Source organism: Microtus ochrogaster, chromosome 4 (assembly GCF_000317375.1).
Source record: "Microtus ochrogaster isolate Prairie Vole_2 chromosome 4, MicOch1.0, whole genome shotgun sequence".
Classification (NCBI taxonomy): domain Eukaryota; kingdom Metazoa; phylum Chordata; class Mammalia; order Rodentia; family Cricetidae; genus Microtus; species Microtus ochrogaster.
The window spans coordinates 57540247-57558803 of record NC_022011.1 but is presented as its reverse complement, the minus strand read 5'-3'; positions in this window follow the sequence as shown (position 1 = coordinate 57558803).

Sequence of the window (18557 nt, the reverse complement as noted above, 5' to 3'; positions counted from 1 at the left end):
TCTTGTAGACCAGGCTGGTCTTGAACTCACAGAGATCCGCCTGCCTCTGCCTCCCGAGTGCTGGGATTAAAGGCGTGCGCCACCACCGCCCGGCATCTCTATGAGTTTTGAGGCAAGCCTGCTCTACATAGCAATTGTTAGGCCAGCCAAGAGGAACCCTGTCTCAAAAAAAAAAAAAAGGTTATGTAGATGTAAGGGATTTATTTTCTAATTACAGACCACAGAAAACTTTTTGGTTCACAAGTGTGGTGATTACCATTACATAGAGAAATTGCAAGAAAAATGGATGGAACCAGGACTCATGCCTTTCTCCACTGGATTACAGAATAAAAAAAATCAAGAATAAAAACAAATGAACATCAATAGCTATTAGCTCATAGAGTCTACACAATATACGGCTAACTGACCAGGTCTCTTCCTTAAGAGTGCACTTACTACAGATGGTTGTGAGCCACCATGTGGTTGCTCGGAATTAAACCCAGGACTTTTAGAAGAGTAGGCAGTGTTCTTAACCACTGAGCAAGCACTCTGGCTCCTGTGTCATGAGCCTAGTGTTCAGTAACTGGGGACAAGAAACCTAATGATTTAGTGCATGAAGGGAACATACTCTTCTGGCATTAAAAGGTTTGATTTGAAGATTTTAAAACAACTCCAATAAAATCCTTAGGAAAATACAGCACAATGCTATAAGCAATATAAAGGGAAAGAGAGATTTCCAAGAAGTTTATCTTTAACATATTTTCTTCTCATGGTCCAGGGTCATCCTGGACCTAAACTATTTCTCAGACCAGAAGAGAGGTGTGGGAATAAAGACACAACTCACATGACTTTATCAGGAGGGAGTTTTCAGGGATCTCTCATGAAATCCTAAGTTCACATCTTTGGTGTGGAACATGGTCTGTATTCCATCAATTATATTTTAAATAAATGCTGATTGCCCAGTAGCCAGGCAGGAATTATAGGCGGGACAACCAGACATGATGTAGAGGTGGGTCAATGAAAACAGGAGAATTCTGGAAAGAAGGAAGTCCTAGTGAGCCATCATGACCCAGCCACAGAAGAAGTAAGATATGAGTGTATATAAGATATGAGTGTGAATAAGGTATCCAGCCACACGGCTAACATAGACAAAAATAATGGGCTAATATAAGTTATAAGAGTTAATAAGGGGCTGGAGAGATGGCTCAGAGGTTAAGAGCACTGGCTGCTCTTCCAGAGGTCCTGAGTTCAATTCCCAGCAACCACACGATGGCTCACAACCATCTGTACTGAGATCTGGCGCCCTCCTCTGGCGTGCGGGCATACATCGAGGCAGAATGTTGTATACATAATAAATAAAATCTTTAAAAAAAAAAGAGTTAATAAGAAGCCTGAGATACTAGGCCAGTCAGTTTATAGCTAATGTAGAACTCTGTGTAATTTCTTTGGGACTTAATGGCTGTGGGAACTGGCAGTACAGAACACTCCCCCCCCCCCCCCCGCAACACATCCTGAAAAAAATCACCTACGTTTATTCTCCAAACAGTCCTTATACCAAAATGTATACTGAGGGGAAAATTCATTAGCATTCTGTTTCCTGGGTAGCTGGGAGAATAACTGTGGTCAAGTCCACACCTTTCTATGTCCATTTTGTCATGTCTTCCTATTTGTCATTCTGCTCTGTGTAGACTGAGTTAGCACCCCTTTTCCTGGTGACTTAGCAAATTACAATAAGGAGCAAAGCGACATTAGCATATCCTGACCCTTTGTTTAGGATGGCATCAGTTTGTCTCAAAAGGCTAGGTGACCACTTTCTGTGTGGCAGGTGTAAATTGTGCCTTGCCAGGTCACTAGACAATGTAGAAATACGGGCCTGTAAAATGTGGCCCTACAATTTCTTATTAATTTTGAGGAAGAAAACTTACATATTTACATTAGCACTAGGATAGGCATGATAATGACTTTAAAGTGCTGACTATTTTATTTTTGTAAATGTGCAAAACACTTAAAATACCAGAGCCAAGTGCTGCATATTTTAACAACTAAAAGGAAAGCTGACAATAATGTATGATATTACACCACATAATAAAAACGTATAATTTCATTTTCTTTAAATACATTTTCATGAACATGAAATTGTTCTCTCTGCTAACAACATTTGAATTCATTGCAATATTATTTGGCTAAATGTCAGCAAAGTAAAATCAGAGATGATGAAATTGAATATGATTTACTCGAAATTGCATATTTTGTAACAGTTTCAGAGGTTAAGCAACCAGGTCCACAGGAACATGAGACTGTGCCTTGGATAAGAAAACTGACCTTCTATAAAACAAGGAGTATGAAACTGACAGATCAAAGACATCAACAGAGCTCATTTTGCTGTTACTCATGAGCTGATTGAAACCCTGTTTACACACTTTATATGCATTTCCACAATGTATTTTTTCCGTACCCCAATATGTCTGATTATGAATAAAAATGATGCTTTTGTTTCAATCACCAGTGATATTTTATATGTTTTTGAGTTTTATAAGCATGTATTAATTATACAAAAGGTTTCATTATGACTTTTTACATATGTTCATAGTGCACAGTGATTGCATTCACCCCTCTATGACTCTTAATCTCCCCTCCTCTTCCCTCTTCTTTTCCACCTCCACTGCAGCTTTCCTTTCTTTTTTTGCCCCCATTACCCCTTTTTACCTTGCTTCACAACTTAAAGAAAATACTACTGTTTGCCAAAAAGGATGCAGCACAATGACTCATAAGGACATTGTTTTACTGATCCATCAGTGCTTGCACATCACCATTTCTTTTATTTCTGTTCCTTTTGCTTAATAATTCTAATCCTCATGTTCCTACTTTGGAATGTATGAATTTTGTCAAGGTTGTTCTTTGACAAATGGCAGCCCAATGCGGTGCTTTCGACAGAGAAGGAAAACAATGAGAGAGATATCTTGATTAGAGGGTGTCATTATGTGGTTATGGAGAAACATGGTGCTAGGGGAATTTCTAGAAATCCACAAAAATGACCCCAGCTAAGACTCCTAGCAATAGTGAAGAGGCTATCTGAACTGGCCTCCTCCTATAATTATAATCATATTAGTGACTTTCCAATTGTAATCCTAGAATCTACATCCAGTAACTGATGGAAGCAGATGTAGTGACCCACAGCCAGTCACTGGGCTGAGGTACTATAGTTCAGTTGAAGAAAGGGAGGAGGTATCATGATCAAAGAGTGGTCAAGAATAGTTAATCAGAGCAAGCAGGACCTTAAGAACTCTGGGCTGACAGCTGAGGAACCTGCATGGGACTGATCTAAGCCTTGTGAATGTGGATGACAGTTATGTGGCTTGATCTGTTGGGGTGGTCCTGGCAGTGGGACCAGGACATATCCTGGGTGCATGAATTTGCTTTTTGGAGAGCCCATTACTTGTGGTGGGATAGCTTGCTCACCTGTGATTCTGAGGTATTGGGGGTGGGAGTAGCTTGGTACTGCCACAACTTGGCATGCCAGATTTTGTTGACTCCTCAAGGTGTTATCTGTTCTGAGGAGTGGATGGGGAGTGATATGTGCACAGGTAGGGTATGGGAAAAAGGGAGGGGCTGGTGTTGGTATGAAAAATGAAAAAGAATTAAATAAATAAGCAAATAGTAGTTCATTATGCTTTGCATCATTTTGAGGGTATTTTTTTGCATGTCATGCCTATACTAAAATAATAAACACAAGGAGTCCTACTATTCCAGCCGTAAAGATGTGTTACATAAACACATATGTAAAGAGTAATAGTGAGCCAGCCATCCCGCACTTCTCAGATTCTAAGATAAGAAAGGGACATGAAAACACTTGTGATCCAATGGACAGTAAACACTCCTTACATACATCTAAGTCTCTAGGAATTGGTGTTTAAGCAGTTGAAATCCAGAACGTTATTTAGAATGGGCTAGACACATTGGTCCTTACCTGTCAGGTAGACTTTGAGGTGGTAGAGATGCTTAAGAAAGAAGATGAAAAAAGCAATCTCCCTAAGAAAGTTACAACATTATGGGGTAAGAAGGGACAAAAATGATGACTCCATTATGGTCTACAGTCGAGAACAGAGCAACAGAAAGAATATGCCCTCTGCTGATTTGAATAAGACTGGCTCCCATAGGCTCAGAGATTAGAATTTTGGTCAGGAAATGGCAGTACTTTGAAAGGATTAGGAAGTATGCTCTTGTTGGAGGAAGTGTGCCACAGTGGGTAGACTGTGTGATGCTACAAAGTCCAAGTCCAGCCCAGAGTCACCCTCACTACCTGCTGCCTGTGGGCAGGTCTGGATGGGGAACTTTTAGCTTGGACTCCAGCATCAAATCTTTCTCCATGATCCCTACCATGATGATAATGGACTGAACTGAAAATTTTAAACAAGCTCCAATTAGATGCATTCTTCTGTAAGAGTTGCCATGGCCATGGTGTCTCTTCCCAACAGGAGAACAGTGACTATGACACCCTTACTACTCTTTTCTTTCCTTCCCCTCCCTTATTCCCTTCAACCCTCCATTCATTCAGTTTTTACTTCACAAACTGCCCAGATACCCTTATTATGTAGACATATAAATCTCAAGATGTTTCAGATACGAGATGAAAGAAATGATATGAGACTAAGGTCAGAAAAAAAGCCTCTTCGCTAAATGATTGAGAATAGCTGACCATATGCACTGTTCAAAGCACATAGTTTATTACATTTCCTCCTGTTAGCTCCTTTTCCCAACATTCGGTGACCATTTCCCGGAACTTACCTTCTGTTTTCCCTTTTCATCATGGTATCTGTAACGGCCTAAATGAATGCAGACAGATTGTAAAAATACATACAGCTTTAATGGGGAAGTAGACTTACAGAACCACCATTACCACGGAAACCAGGAAAGCAGAAGCAAGCTCTGCAAGCTCGCTTGCCAGATTTATAGGTAAACATTAGCCCGAGGAGAACACGCCCCCTAAGGGGCTGGACTTATCCCTACAGGTATCATTTGTAGAATTATAACATTTTTAGAGCATTTGTACCCATGGAGGTGAGGAGATTATAATAGGTTTTGTATTTTGGTAGCTAACCTTTTCATGTTTCTAAGAAGCACATCTATTTTCTGAAGCTTCCTACTTTCTTGATGTCTGTATATTTTCTCGAGAATCTTTTTTTCAGACAGTCTCATGACATCAATCCTCCTGTACCACCAAGTTTCCCATCTGAAGCTTCAATATGCTCCTGACAAATGCTGCACATAGAATTTGTAGATTTTACTTTCTGGCTCTCATACCCAACTATACCTCATTATTTGTCTTTCCACTGTGGCCACTTTTCTTGTGTCCTGTTCTCTAAAGATGGTTGGAAACAAAGCTGTCATTCAAAACTAGTCTTATTCTTGTCGTCCAGGCAGATCTTTAAATTCAATGATTAATAATTGGGTAGTTGGAAATCTACACAATGTTTCATTTTCTTTAATCACCAACTGGGAATTGCCGTGAATGATGTCCAGGTTGTTTCCTGTAAAGTTCCATGTTTTCTGTGATGGGAACAATACTCTTTAACAAGATTCTAAGCCATCATCGTAAATCTCTTTTTTTTTTCCCATTGACAATGGAAACTCATAAACATTGAAAATTATCATCCCATCTTATACTACTTGGGTGATTCCAGCTGGGTATTTCATACATCTTAGTCAGTTTTTGGCTTCTGTAAAAATAATTGCAATGCAGAAAATTGTCACAGCAGTCAGGGAAAGCAGAACACCTTTTAAGAGAAAATGCTGCTCAGTGGGTACAGAACAGAGATGTGAATGGCAGTGATCTGAGTGAAGGACTCGGAACATGTGCTTTGAGAAATAATGAACCTCAGAGAACAGAGGGTCTTAGACTATACAAAGATGGCAAAAAATGAATAACAGAAAGCTTTGAAATGAGGGAATAAATATGAAGATTGAAGATGAACAGTCCTGCTACCCATCCTTGCTAACCCTGAAATATAAAGTTAAAACGGAATCAGGACAGGGAAAGCAAAATAGATTAACAGTTCAGTTCCTTTTTTGTTTTTTATTTTGTGATTTTTTTTGAGGCAGGGTCTCTTTCTGAACTAATAGCACTTAAATTATTATGTTTCTCTTTCCTCTGATTTTCCAGCCCTGGGATTATCAGTTTACAGCACACATCTGCCTACTGTCATGAAGGCTGTTTGGAACCTCATTGCTATATGGCCTTCTGAATTGAATCTCTGCAATAAGAGAGGCTACTGAGGGATTAATAGTGACAAGAAAATTTGGGGTTAAAGAATGATGTTTCTTAACTATCCATTCATCTAGTTGTCACTGAAATTAGCCAATTAATTTGCATTGTTGTTAGTTCATAAAAGTATGTAAGCTTAAGATGAAAAGACTATTTTAAGAATATGACCTTTTCTCAGCCATGCAAGGAACAGTTTTTATGATAATTTAAGCTGTTGCTTTTATAGAAAGGCTTGAGCTTCAAAGACACCACAGACACATGCCTTTGATTTTTCATTGAGTTAGCTTTTGAAAAATTGAACAAAACAATGGAATTATTAAGTCACTTGGAAAAGGGACAAGATGTGAGTTGGTATAAGATAAATTACTTCAAACATTACATCTGTTGCTCTAAAGATCTTGCTTTGGTGACTATAGATTTATATTTAAACATTCTTAATATTTGAAAAATATTTAACCACACTGACATTATAATAAAAAACTAAAATATGCTAAAATGTATATTTGAGAGGAAATTATCAATAGGCCTAAGATATATTTTGGAGTTAAATTAAAAAAATTAACACGAAACTCATATTTAACTTTAAAAAGCACTTGCTTATGATCTTTTTCTTTGCTGTCAATGGTGAAATATTTTTTTGCTAAGTTTGTTTTGTGTTTAGGAGAGAAATTGAAGATCTCCTTCATTTCTCATTATCTACAGCACAATTAGTGGTTAATGCCAATTCTTTAGCCTCTAGGAAATGTGAAAGTAGAATTAGAATCTGACTACTAGTCAAATAAACTTTGCTTTTTTTCATTGATTAAAGCATTTTTAAGACAGGTATTCAATAAGGTTTGCTTAGCAAAATTTCAATAGAGCATGTTCAAAATGGTGAGCAGTAATTGAAGTCAGTTGCTTTGTCAAGTTCTGTAATTCTTTTGGAGTTAACTTGTAGGCATTAATATGATTTGATAACATAATGATTTGATATTAATATTGTTTTTCCAATCAACACATAATTGCAGTGCAGTGTTTTGAGTGGTTACAGAATATATTATCTGACTTAGTTGATGTTAGTTTTCATACTGAAATCAATTGCTTCTCTGTGTTTTAGTATTAACTTTTTACTGATGCATACTCATTATATATACATTTACTAATATTCTGAATCTTGCTATGTTCACACTCACTGTCTCCTTTTCTACTCATTCCCATTAAAACTCTCATTCTCACTCCACTTTCTTTCCATATGCACATGATTTTGTCTGCCACATATATAATATGTGGTCTTACGCATCTTTAGAAAGTCAAAGACCCATCAGCGGGAGAACACATGCAACACTAGTCTTTCTGAATCTAAGTTATTATACTTGCGTTAATTTTCTAATTGCAATACAGAACCTGTTTATTATGTAGAAACCACTGAAAATGATAAAGTCATTGCACAGATTCCACAGTGCTGTTGAGGTCCCCTGCTAATTATTAACTTGTTAAAGGCACCGATCTCGAATTTTACTATTTCCAAGTCTCATCTTGCCTCTAAAGAGCACCTATTTGTTATATGAGGAAGAGAATTAGAGCCAGAACCTTTCCTAGACAGAATGTCATGAAATAAATAAAAACGTTATATCAAAATGTGAAAATGTTAATAGCATGCCATGTCTGCTTTTTCACTTTGAGAAAGTGCAGAGGCTGTGGGTTTCATTCGTTTCCAAATAACTATACTCACATTATAATTGCTTCTTAATACAAATTGCTCACCAAAAAGCAACACCCTGATTTGGCATTCTTAGCTCCCCTTTCATCAGTCCCTAAATTATCCATACATTTTCTAAACCCGTTGCTGGCAGATCTCTGCAGTCAAATGCTAAATGTTATTAACCTCCAACAAATTGGCTTCCTGATGAATCATGTTCTCTTTGCAATGGTGTCAATATGTCATCACAATGTCCCATAGAGGATTCTCTTATGCTTAGATGGGACCCAGTCCACTTGTCATTTGCATCTGACAATTCAAATATCATGTTCTGTTGGATTGTGAAGCAAATATATATGAAACTCAATAAATGGTTTTAGAATAAGCCGAAATGCTGAGAGTATGCTTAGAGCTGCGACTACAATACAGAAAGTGGTGTTTCTGGAACTGTTCTGTATATTTAGTTTATTTGGGTGTTCACAATTTTACAGGAGTCAATGTCACATCTTGTATCTTTCCCTAATGGACACATTGAGATAAGTTAATGTCAATTTTAAAAGCAAATTAATAATGAAATGAATTTTCATGTAAAAAATTGTTTTTTGGATATCAGTAGTTTTAAATGTACGGAATAAAAAGGAAAAGTTAATACAGAGAAAAGATGGTACTGAGAATTTCCGTGAATAGCCACTCCAGAATCTTCTGGCACTAGAATCCCACACATCTACACAACATGTGTTCCAGTTGAAAGGGGAGTTCTGTTAACGCTGTTGCTGACTGATAGCCACAACCCACGAATGTTCCTTGGTTTTTAGAAACAATTCTCTTGCTGTATTATGTTCTATTTAGGATATCACATCATACCCACTTCCCTGATCTCAGGCTCATCTCAGATTGGACCATTTCCCAGATTACCCTTGTTTTCGGTGAACTTGAGAGCTGTGAGAAGCCATTAAGTGTTCTGTAACACTAAGACTGGGTTTTCAACTCACAACCAGACTGCTGTAATGAGTTGGGATGGAAGACCACAGGGGTTCAGTGCTGTTTTCATAACAATATGAGAAGCTACTCTTGCCCTGGTATGTATATAGCTCTGGTTCCTGGCCTTGGTCACTAGGCTGGGGTAGTGCACACCAGGTGTGTGCAGTGTGAAGCTACTCTTCTTCTCACTTCTAGACATTGAACTTTTGCAAGGCAGTTGCTAAGAACAGTCAGCAATTGAGAGTCGAGCAATTCACCATGAGGGAAGAACCTCTAGACATTATGTGTGAATATTCAGCATAAGAAATGTGCCCTTCCTTCCATCTGTTTAAGTCTTAGAGTTGTTTATTTGTGCCGATACGGATGCAGGGATGTTTATTTTGTATTTTAGGCTACAGCATCATTCTGATTCATGTTGCGTTCCAACTGTCCAAGCTTACGGGGCTGCTTTGGAAAAAAAGAACTGTAAACCAATCTACTGAAGTATATTTTATTTTCTTGTGTTTTTCTTACTTTTTTTTTTTGAGAAAAATTTTTCTCTGGATAAACACTTTCTGAATAGTAAACCTAAATGTTGGCATTTGCCAAAGCTAGAGCTGACCTCTTCTCAAACACTATTTTGTTCTCCATAGCATATGTGTATGTGGGAAGGAGAGTAGCAGAGAAAAAGCCGTAAGGCCCAAAGGAAACAAAACTCTGCGATTTCTTTAAAAACAACAAATGAAGGCAAAAGTATTACCAAAGTCCCTCTGAGATTTGCATCTTGCCGAGGAAAAAAGATGACTTCTCCTCGTTATTGAAAGGCTCATGGCTGAGCCACCCGTTACGTTGGGCAGGGCAACAGGAGAGAAATGTGCAAGCCTGTGTGGTCTAAGTTACAGAGCCTGGGTGAGGGCACAGCCTGAAGCAGAGGTGCTTGTGCATTGCTGGTCTTTGATAAAGGATGAGAAATCATGAAAAAATATAACGGGGAAAACAGAGGCTGTGGTGATGGGAATTACCTAGGGCTGGTCTGCTTAGCTCTTTGTGATTTTGTCTTTCAGGAGATGATGGAGGAAGGTCATTGGTTAATTAAATAAAGAAGCTGCTTGCCCTGATAGGTTAAAACATAGGTGGGAAGAGTAAACAGAGCAGAATGCTGGGAGGAAGAGGAAGTGAGCTCAGACTCGACAGCACTCCTCTCGGGGGCAGACCCCTCAGGCAGAGACGCCATGCTCCCATCTCCAGGGCGGACGCAAGAGCTCTGCTCTCTGAGGCACACGCGATGAAGCTCCGACCCAGGATGGATGTAGGCTAGAATCTCCCTGGTAAGCCACCTTGTGGGCTACAGCAGATTATTAGAGATGGGCTAGTCCAGGTGCGAGAGTTAGCGTAGAAGAGGGTAGATAGAAATGGCCAAGCAGTGATTAAAAGAATACAGTGTCCGTGTAATTATTTGGGGGCATAAGCTAGCCAGGTAGCTGGGGTGCTGGGGACGCAGCTCCGCCGCTCCTATTACTACAAGGAGATGACGATAGCCCTTGTCTCAGGGAAATGTCACCCTGGAGTGGAGAATTTATGACTTGGAGCAGAAGAAAGGGATGAAAAGAAACGTCTTTCTACTTTCTGCTGTGTCCTCAAGCACAAAGGTACTCTAAATTTGGAAAGTGCATCGGTATTCTTTGGATCGTCACACTGCCACCTCTTACTGTCGCACGGGCTTTCAGTGTTTTTATGATGACATTTATATTTTTATCTGACCTGCTCTAGGGTTTAATCCAGCTTGTGCAGAGTTGAGGCAAGCAGGAACATCAAGGCCTTCATACCAGCCTTCTCTCTTCTCGGAGTTTTGTACCCAGGTGAAACAGCACTCCCAGACTCGCCAGAATACCTCAGCAGTGTTGATGACAAAGAACACTAAACATTTGGCAGGCCTTTATTGAAAAGTCTACTTTCCATATGTTCCTCTCCTTTTCTTTTGTTATTCCCCATTCCTCCCTTTACTCTCATATTACTTTAGCCTCTCAAGTAGAGAGCTGGATGGGACCACAAGGAAAAGATCATAAAACGATCCAAACTACGAAGTCAGCTTCAGAAACCACAAAAGAGAAAAAGAGGTTTGGTGAGGAGATTTTAGTGTGCATTGTACACTGGTCTCACCTGACATGAAATGATTCATGGTGCTTGTGCTAGTCAGTGTTTATCAACTCGACACACGCTGTGGTGTCGTCAGGGAAAAGGGAACTTCAGCTAAAGAAGTGACGCCAGGGGTCTGCCTGTGAGGATGTCTGTGTGAGAATTTTCTTGAGTAATGATTAATGTAGGAGGGTCTGCCTAGTGTGGATGGTTCCATTCCTGAGCTATTGGTCCTGGGTTGTATAAAAAAGTAGGTGGGGCTTTCTCAAAGTCCAGTAAGCAGCATTTCTCTGTGGTTCCTGCTCCTTTGTCAGTTTGAGTTCCCACCCTGACTTCCCTCAATGACGGACTGTGAAAATCAAATAAACCCTTTCCTCGTAGGGCAGTGTTATCAGAGCAACAGGATGCAAATTAAGACAGGAATTCAAGGATTGAACTGTGTGTATCACTGTGGAAAATTTGTAGTAGTAGAATTTGTGTATAACCTGAAAATATTAGAAAATGCAAAATTTATCAAAGAAAGTGGTATTAGCTCTAAATTATTTTAATTGCTTTTTTGGAAGTCTTACTAAAGGTTCTGTAACTAACGTTGGGTGATGTGGCTTAAATTACATCAATCAGAAAATTACATCTTTATGCTTCTAAAGACTAGAAATACACATTTCCTGTCAGTTTGGCTGACTGTGCTACCACTAAAGGTTCAGGCAAGCATCCTTCTTTTCTCCCCTTTTTACAGGTGTTCGTACTGCTGAGCAGGTAATTCATGTCCCTAGACCTATGCTTGCCTCACAGAACTCTGACCTCGTCTTCACATTCTTTCTTCCCTCCGCTGCTCTGTATGTATTCCCCTCCTAATGACACTATTCATTGCATCAAGGACCTATTCATATCTATGATAGCTTCATCTTAATTGAACCACTTACGTCTGCCAGGATCCTATTTCTAAATAAAGTTATATTCCGAGGTTTCACATAATTATAAATTATAGAAAAACAATACTGAATCTAGAACAGATATAATTATCATTACATAAATAACTGAGCACATGTATTATGTATTATTACCCATATCATATTGCCTTCATTATTTTTCTTTATTATACGTTTTTTTCTATGTTTACAGGTTTGCTTGTTGGTTACTTTTTGCAGTTATGGACAATGATCTTTACTATGTATTAAATAACTATGGATTTTGCATTTTGCCATACATCTTTCTAGAAACAATACAATGATGAAACATATATAATATATAATTATTATATATTATATATATATGTATGCATATGTACATAATCAGCCCATGAGTTTATTATATATATAATTATTAAATATATATAATTATATGCAGAGAGACAGAGACGAGCAATGGCAGATAGAAGCATCTAATACGCACAGCAATGATTTTAGATATTTAATGGCTATTTTAGAAGTTATGAATTATGAGTAGAGGCAACAGCATAAAGGCAAACAGCTGCTTTTAACTACATAACACAGGACAATAGAAGTTTTGTTGAAACATGATGCAAGGCAGGAATTCAACAGCCAAAACTTTCCACATTTTCTATAACCTCATGACTAAACTGGTTGTAAATCTTTTAAACTGGCTGATGTAGGTTTGACAAAAAAAGAAGCGATAAGATTATTTGATTTTAATTTTAATTTTCTTCAGTTGTTTTAAGTTAGTAAAAACCTAGCTGCTCCTAATCCCTTCTTATTAAGTCAGTACATTGTGATCTTGTATGGCACTGATGTAACTTTTTGTTCAAGAGTAAATGCAACCACCTCTTTCCCTCTAGTACAACTAATGTTGAGGAATTAGTTATAAAGTACTAGCAGGAGATATTAATTTTTCTGATATGATGATATTGTCTTATTCAGAGCATCAGTTCTGCACAGGCATGTGCATGCAAAAGCCAAACACACACACACTCACACACACACACACACACGCACACACACACACACACACATACACAGAAACATGTACACACAAACATAGAGAAAGCAAAGCAATAAATTTTGTGATGAGGTTCAAGTTGTGCATAAGCCAATAAATGGTTGATATAGGACAAAGTGAACCAAGAGCACCATCTGGGTATGAGAATATTATATAACAATATTTATCTAAGAATGTAGAAATTGCTACTACAAAATGTCCAGGAACCCAGAGAGGCACTTTTTGTCTTTTAATAACTCCAAGGTAATAAGTGATGTTGAAAATTTTCTGAAACTATCAAAAGTAAGAATAAGCAGTAATGATAATTTAAATTTAGGAAAATTTACAGATGAGTATCACAAAGCTGGTAAATGCTAGTCATCTTCTAAGGAATAACAGTCCATGACATATAGACCAGAGGATATGATACGTAGAACAAGTTTTATGCCATTTATACCAATGCCAGGCATCAGAGCACGGTGCGATGGAGAGTCCCAGTTGGGGATGAGGCTTTATAGAAATGATACAGGCCGAACTCATCCGAGTCTTCATAGAAATGCAGCTGGCTCAGGATGTTTCTCATTCTCTGACTTACCTTTGCTCTGCATTTACACACAGAGATCCAGAATTGTAACTTTCTTTTAAGGACTGAAATGAGTAGTTTACATCAGGGAGAGAACATTGTACTTTCTAAAATAAGAACTCTTTGAGTTTTTTGAAAATTTAGAATTCAATAAGAAAGATTTTGCTGTTGTTTTTTGCTAAAATAATAAAAAACAAACTGATTGTAGAAGTGAAATGTCCACCTGAAATCCGCTTGGATCATTTGTAAAGAATTTGATGCCTTTGGATCATTTCATTTTTTTTCTTTTTTGCGTAAAATCATTCATCATTCTTCTGGTCCTTACCTTCAAGGTCTTTTACTAGAGAATCCTATAGGTTTAGTAAGATTTTGAAATATCCTGTAATGTTTGGGGTTTGTGAAGGTTCACAGGAACCAATAGACAAGCTCCTACTGGCCAAAGTTGAAGTGATTTCAGCAACAAAATAAAAGAATAGTATTAGATTCCAGAAATATTAATTAGATATACAAGGATGGTATTGATGTGAATTAGTGAGTTAATAATTAGGTTAGGGTGAATGGAAATATGTCATGTAGAAGACGACAAAGTAATGTATATAAATCTTTGCCCTCTAATTTAGTGGATCGTAAGTCCCCACACCTTAGGTGTGGGGTACACATGATACCTTCCTTCTGAAATGTGCACGATGGAATCAAGGAGATGGGAAATGTACAGAGTGGTTTAATGCTAATCATTCTGATGTGCTAAAGTATGATTCCTAAATGCAATATCTGCAAATAGCAAGGGCAATCCACAGTGTTCCTCCCAAAAAGTTTGTTTATTAGTCCCATTTCTTGTTGATTCTGTGGTGCTGTAGCATTTACAGACCTGGCTGGCTCAGTGCTAATTTCTCGGGCTTACAATATGACACAAGCCTTGCTTACTTGAGTTTGGCATTACCTTTGGACAATCACAGAAAGTGCTACAGGTGTAAAAATGGAATCCAAATTAATCCAGTCATAGCAAATGTGTAACAACAAGTATAAACATACGTGAAAGACTTGCTTTACTACCAAAGGCCTGGCTGCATTCATTTGGATGTAGCTCTACTGACAAGTCATCTTACGAGTACAAAGGCAAAATGTCACTTTGAACAGAAGGGAAATTGAGCTGAGGTTTTGGAGACTTTGAGATGAGTTCTTCTTGGGATCTCGAATCTAGACATTATAAAACTTTCTCTAGTTACGCTTTATATTTGTTAAAGTTATCGAAGCCCTCTTTTGGCTTACACCAATTGAAAATATGACCCTTGCAAACCCCCAATAATTAATTCTCATATAATATAATTGATACAAAACTGTGAGTTCTCAGGCAAGTTCAGGTTTGCCAACAGTATTCCATTGGAAGACCCAGTAGGACATGTTATAGGAGGACAGTCTGATTAGTCTCTAGCACTGGAATAGTGCCTGGAAAGATAGACCATGGGGCATAGACCTGGGCCAGAAGATGGAACAAGTGATCCTCCCACGCAGAGTTAGGGGAGGAATACATTTTCACAATTTAAAAGGTGGTGAAAAGGCCTCTTTCTAGTAGAATTTTAATCTCTAATGGAAAATTTTATGTAGCTGATGGCTGGAATACATGCCCTGGTAGTTCAGAAAATCGTTATTCTATATCATCTGTTAAAGTAAATTTTTGGTCAAGATTAACATTTAACTTGGTTGTTTGAGACAGATTATTCCAAGCAAGTAAAAAAAGCTTTACTTTTGCTAACTCTTTGATCTCTAGTTTTACTGTCTTTCTCCATATTTATATCAATATCTTATTAATTAGGTTTTGCTGAAGAATAATTTTGGGTGAATTTAGGACCATTGATGAGGTCAGCATTAGTGCTGATAGGAGTTCATGTCAATGTTACTGAGACTTTTATATGTGAGATGGGAATTATTATCAGCTAACTGGCAATCAATGAACTCAGTTACAATTTTTAACATCCAATTTCTGGATCACTTCTTCCATGAGTGTGGGTTTTATAGGTTGATATTTTGATTATGTCTAATTATATGTTTATTCTCTAATTAATCCTGGCTCTTACAGTGTTGATATCAGAGACTATCATGTAAAAACAAGCAAACCAGAATTTATGAGGTAGTGTCTTGCTGTAGTTTCCCTGGCTGGACACAAACTCCCAAGCATGAATGATCCTAGAGTTTAGGTATAGAAATAGTTAAAACTTTAGGCACAAAAAAACTATCCCTGTATTTTTTCAGTTTTAATTTTATTTTAAAGGAATATAGGATCAAATTCAGGCCCCTGCACATATTATGCAAGCATTATAACATTGATACACTTTCCCAGCCAAATAGAAGTTAAACTTGCTTTGAAACAACATAACTAAAACTAATGAAAACAAAGTTGACTGTCTATTTCCGTTGCATAATAGACAAAACAAGTAATCAAAAAGTTTACCTATCTCCATTATTTTAATGAATCTTCTTTATTGCATCAAATTTTGTGGTCATTAGAAAATTTAAGACATTAAATACAAAACAATATAAACTAGTCAGTTTGTATAGTACTCAATATTTCAGACAAACTCCTAACTGTTCAGCTCTGTGATTCACCTCCACTTCTAGCGTTTTAAATGCACATCAAGTGAAATAAAATAATTTTTAAAGTAAATCTTTGAGTAAAATCTTAAACATACAAACACTGAATAATGATAGCTTCTACCTTTTAGTTATTTGTCATAACTCCTATTTCTATTAACTGATATATTTTATTCATTCATGTTTTACTTCATTTGTGAAGTTATTGACATTTTATTTTATTGAAAAAAGGAGAAATTCTCATTTGGTCTGCTCTAATAAACCTCACTATTCTCATTTAAAATTCTTTACTATTGCAGAAGCATTTGAACAATAGAGACAAATTCTCTGATTTGATTAGCGGACAGATCCAGGCCACCATTTGGAAGAGGATTATAGAGAAATGAGGTAACTTTTAAGAAAGTGCCTACTTACTTACACATTCAAATTGAGGTTTTCATCTAAATGGTCACTTTGGGAAAGGTGGTTTACTAATTCAAATGATATTTTACAGTTTTTTTTTGTTTTGTTCTGTTTTCATTCAGACGAAGGACTCAATTGTGAGAGATCTAAACAACTGCTTTGGTGTGTTAAGAAACACACATGCTAAATGGTATGCAGGTATTATCCCATGAGGGGTTTAACTTTTATTTTTCATAACAAACTAAGGTAAATAATATGAGTATCCTAATTTTGTTGACAAGAAATCAAAGGATTACTTGGTACTCTATAGCAAATATGTCAGGGTGATGGTCCAAGTTTGGGATGTTTGATGTCGTAGTACCCATTTAATTGCTGCATTAGTTTATCTCTTACATCTATTTTTTTACTTTAAAATTATATAAATCTTGGTGTCTTTTTTTTTGTTTGATATATATATAGTAGCTTCTTGAACCACTCCCAAGGAGAGACTAAAGAGCTTGAGGCAAACAGTGGCTGAATCATAGTTCATCCAAATAGCAAATATGAACTCACTACAGAAGAAGGTGGAAGGACTCGAGCAAGGAAGAGCATTCCTAGTGCATCCTTCCCTCACTAGGCTCCTTCCTCTCCCCTGCCCTCTTTATCTCTGACGTCACCGCCATTTCCTGTTCCATTTTACTCTTTTCCCCTCTATCCACATTATCTCTATTCTGTTCTCCTTCTCTTGAAATATAAGACTCCGTACTATTTTCTGTGTATATTCCAGTTTAAAAATACATGTATAGAAATACAAAGCTAGACTCCATATAAGAGAAAGAACATGCAGCATTTGTCTTTCTGTGTCTGGGTTACTCATACAAAATGGTTGTTTCCAGCTCCATCCCATTACCTGAAGATACCATAATTCATTTTTTATAACTGAATGATATTTTACCATGTATGTGTAGAACATTTCCATTATCCTCATCTCAGTCAACAGATACCTAAGCTATTTCTACTTCCTGGTATTCTGAATAAAGCATTTAAGACCGTGATAAACAGGTATTCCTGTATTATATAAAGAAGTCTGTGTACTTGTACAAGAGTGGTATATCTGGATTATAATGTAGGTATCTATTTCTAGCTTCCTGAGGAAGCTCCACCCTGATGTACAGAGTGGGTGCAGGCTTCATACCCCATAAAACAGTGAGTAAATGGTCCATTTCCCCCACATCTGTGCCAACATTTGTCATCATTAGCTTCTTAGCTTTTTTCCATTTTGAGTAGAGTGGGATGAACTCTCAAAGTCCATTTAAAATGCATTTTACTAATGGTTAAAGGTATTAAACAGTTTCAAACACGTTCCTCAGTCATTTGTATCATCTTGAGAACTCTCAATTGAGGTCCAGACCCAAATTTTTAATTGAGATGTTTGTTTTCATTCTCTTTCATCTTTTTTGATTTCTTCGTGATTTCCACCTGCTAATATTCCTTCAGACATTCACTTAGCTGGTGAAGATTTTTACTCATTCTCTAGGTAGACCCTTTCCCTGAATGGATGGATAAATGGTGGTGTGCTTTGCTTTACAGAAATTTTTCAGTGCTGTAAGCTTCCATTTTTCAACAAATGTCTTAATAACCTATTCTGACAGTGTTTTGAAAGGCTTTTCTTGGCCTGTGAAACATAGTCTTTACAGTCTCCTTTATGTATAAATCAGGTCTTATTTTGAGGTTCTTGACATTTGAAATTAAGCTTAGTTTAGGGCAAGAGATAAGGATCTGGTTTTATTCTTCTGCATGGAAGCTTTTACTAGCACCATTTGTTTAAGGTGCGGTCTTTCCATAATGTGTTTTATTGGCTTCTGTCAAAAATCAGGTATTACAGTTGCGTGGACTTCTATTTGGGTCCTCCATTGTATTGTATTGATCAACAAGTGTGTTTTGATACTCGTTCCACTGGTTCCTTGTTTTTTTCATTACTATAGCTTATAGTATACACTGAAATCAGAGATGGTAATACTTCTTGCGATATTTTTTATGTTTTAACATTGCTT